We start from the raw sequence: 4,064 nt of genomic DNA, 5'->3' as shown, positions 1-4,064 counted from the left end.
CTCCCCACCCCACAGAATGGGAAGGAAGGGAGGAAAACAAAAAACAGCAGCAACAATCTATGGAGGAAAACTTATTTTACTAATTATGATATCGGAATGCAAGATAACACAATATAATACAGTCTAATTGAAATTGAGACTAATAAATCAAATAAAACAGGAGAGAGAGAGTTCCCGATACCGATTCAAACCTGAAAAGCTTGGAACGGCCAGGAAAGCACCCTCCAGCACACACTGCCAGGCAGTAAGAGACCGCCCCACCCGGAAGGGCCAGATCCCATGACTTCTGTAATGTATAGGGATAGGTGCCTGGAATTGGAGCATTAACACTTTAACTCCCAGTACACTACGTGATGTTTTGATCCGGAATACTGAGAACCAAAACCAAAAAACATAAAACCATGACAACTGTATTCACAGCTGGGTCAGGGAGAACAGGTTGGTCAGTAATCGTATGGCAGCACATATCCAGCTGATGGCAATCGGACATTCAAACAATAAAGAACTCTCTGCAAAATGTAGAATTAGCTGCACAGGTAAGAGTGTTTCAAAACTGGTCCAGTCCAATCACCATCATCACTGATTCAGCCTGTGTTACAGGAATAGTGACTAGAATAGAAGAATCGTATTTAAGGGACATTTCTAAAGAATAGCTGTTCATGCTTCTGTATTCTCTTTTGTCTCTAGTTAAATCTCAGTGAGAACCATAATTCATAACACACATTCGATCACATACCAGTTTGCCAGGACCTCTGGTAGAGAGAAACAGAATGCTAAGGCGCTGCAGAAGTCTTATGACCTTAGCTTAACACAGGCATGGCAGACAATTACAGTGTGCCCTGATTGCCAACAGATGACGCCTTCTCTGTCTTATGGAGTTAATCCCCGAAGCCTAACAGCTCTGAAATTATGGCAGACAGATGTCACACACATCCCTGAATTTGGAAAACTTAAATATGTCCACGTCTCAGTGGATACCTTTTCCAGAGCCATAGCAGCAACAGCACATACTGGAGAAAAGGCCTGCGATATCTGCAAACATTTTCTTTTGGCCTTTGCCACTCTTGGGGTACCAAAAACTATTAAAAACCGATAATGGACTGGGATATATATATATCCCAGAAAATATTAAAGTTTTTACAATCATGGGCAATTAAGCATCTCACAGACGTACAACACTCACCCACAGGACAAGCCATAGTTGAGCATACCCATAGCACACTTAAAACTATGCTATTTAAACAAAAAAGGGGGAATGGAGAAGGCGCTTCCAGTAGAAAGACTTGCTAAAGCTACACATGCATTGATCTTCTTAAATCAATGTTATGATGACAGATGACCACAGATAGCCCATCATTTTGTTTCAGTTAACGAGGAAAGAATGAATATTCAGGAGAAAGCTACTGTATTAATAAAGAACTTAGAATCAGGCCAATGGAAAGGTCCATTCCCACTAGTAACTTGGGGGAGAGGTTATGCTTGTGTTTCCACGAGTGTAGGACCATGATGGATTCCACCAAGGGCAGTGAGACCTCATTTGTCGGCATCACTTTCATCTGCTGCACCATCATCATGAATGCTGTATGGATACCTTCACAGCCTAAAACTAATGTTTGGATGACGCTTGCCAACGCCATCGGACAGAACACTCTCTGATTATCAATGTCATCCCCTGACTCCCCATTTACTACATGCCTGGTAGGACTTCCCCTTGACCAAGGGAAATGGGAACAACTGGCTTACACCACTAATGCTTCCTCAGTTATGCAAGAAGAGAAGGTCTGGGGAGGGAACTGGATGGTGGACATGTGGGACCAGTGGGTACCCCACTTGCCCTCAATGTCTCTACCCCTGCAGGAGCTAGAACTTTTGGGATCAATAAAAATGGATTGGTATGTATTTTTCAGTTATTCTGGTATTGATCAATCTCTCTCATGGTCAGTCAATGCTACAATGCTGGCGTACAGAAATGTGTCAGCCTGATGTAATTACATGTCTTCAAATATTTCAAAATCAAGTAATTTACCCCTTCAATTACCCCAACAGGTATTTTTAATATGTGGAGATCACACATGGCTGACCATTCCATCATATATTAAAGGAGGGTCCTGCTCCTTGGGCAGGTTGACCTTATTAATGCCAAATCTGACTATGACCCTTGCAAAACACCAAAATTGTAGTAGAATCCAAAGAAATATTCATGCTTTTGATAAAAAATGCAAAGACAAGATTGAATTTTGGAACAGGGAATCAATTGTGTTGGCATCACTCTATATTCTGGGGGGGTATCGGCTGCTAAAGCATTAGCTAGTTTAAATAAGCTAGGGTGTTGGCTTAGCAAACAGACTAACGCAAACAGACTAACGCAACCTCTCAAGCACTTTCAGGCCTGTTACAGGATGTCGACTCAGTTCGTTATGCTACGTTGCAGAACAGAGCTGCTATTGACTTCCTGCTTCTCGCACATGGACATGGCTGTGAGGGCACTGAAGGACTGTGCTGTATGAATTTATCAGATCACACCACCTCCATCCATCAAAGCATTCAGCTACTGCAGGAAGGCATGCAGAAATTATGTGTGGGAACTTCATGGGGGCAGTTCAATGGGTGGTTTCAAGGCCTGGGCCCTTGGATTCAGAAACTAATTAAGTTAGGGCTAATGTGTTTCTTGATTTTTGTAAGCCTTTTGATTGTATTCCTTGCATTATATCCCGTGTAAGAGTTATGATTAACAAAGCAATAAATCAAGAACTTGTTCAAGTTAATAATGGCTTGGGCAACATGGATCCAGTTAGCAATATGTTGGTAAGCAACATTCTTGCTTTGGTCAGCAAGAAACCATGGGAGTAAGTAGTTGTGACTGTAAATACTTTCTGTTGAGTGTTTTGTTTTGTAGAGAGAGCTAACCTTAGTAGTTTGTCTTATTTTGTGAGCAGGTGTTCTGCCTGGGCTATGTATCATGCACTGGCCATGTGGATGTGGAGTACAAATGGAAAAAACCCTGAAGACCCTGAGAAGAATAAAACTAGGAGAGTCTGCGATGGATGGAAGAGGAAAAGTGCACTTTGAAGCAGGGGTTGCCCTGCTAGCACTGCCTATTGCATCCACTGCTGTCATGTTCCTTCTCTCTCCTTTCCGGTAGTTTGCCATCTCTCAGGGGTCAATAAGTAATAATACATTAGCTTAGAAAGTTTCCATTTTCCACTCATGCAACTGTCTAAAATAGATGCCTGTGTGAGCGTGCGCATTTCAACTAAAGAACTTGTGACTTTCTATGTAACTCTTTTCTTATGTTTAGCGTGTTAACAATTGAGGCTTTGATTGAGTTATGATGATTATGCTATTAATATAATTAGTGCTATTCTTTTATAGTGTGGTAATAGTTTGCCAATAAACAAAAAGGGGGAATTGTGGGAATACAAGAAAGGTTATTTAGAGCAGCAACTGTGAAGAGAGAAAAACAGCATGAGAAAACAATGCTGAGAACTAAGGATATCTCTAGAAGAGAAAAGAAAAAGGAATGGCCTATGGCTCTGACTGGATAAGCACCTGTATGCACGGTTAAGGAGTGTTTGTGGAATACTTTGTTGACATGTAAAAGCAGATGGGAGGATGAGAAAGCTAAAAAAGGAAACTTGTGAATGTATATAAGTTATGCGAGAACCTGTAATAAACAATTTGGATTGTTCGCATCTCAGTCTGTGCCTCACTGCCACAAGACACCCTCTGAACCAAGAGAGACACCCTCCAAACTGTGAGAAACTCCCTTCAGTCCAAACTCAACAGCCTTCAATCTCAACAAGATACCCTCCAGTCCAAGCGAGACATCCTCCAGTTTGAATGGACACCCTTCAAATTGAGCAAGACACCTTCCAGTTCAAAATATTCAGTCTCCAAACCAAACGAACCCACATTCAGGCTCAATGAGTCATCCTCGAATCTGAATGAAATTCCCTTCTAGTCGAACAAGACTCGGAGCCGAGCTGGAAAGTAAGAGCATCAAAACTGACCAACCTGATCAATGACAGGACACAATCTATGCCTGTGACAGGGGGGCAGTAGGC

Source organism: Meleagris gallopavo, chromosome Z, assembly GCF_000146605.3.
Source record: "Meleagris gallopavo isolate NT-WF06-2002-E0010 breed Aviagen turkey brand Nicholas breeding stock chromosome Z, Turkey_5.1, whole genome shotgun sequence".
Taxonomy (NCBI): domain Eukaryota; kingdom Metazoa; phylum Chordata; class Aves; order Galliformes; family Phasianidae; genus Meleagris; species Meleagris gallopavo.
Note: the sequence above shows the minus strand (reverse complement) of the source record.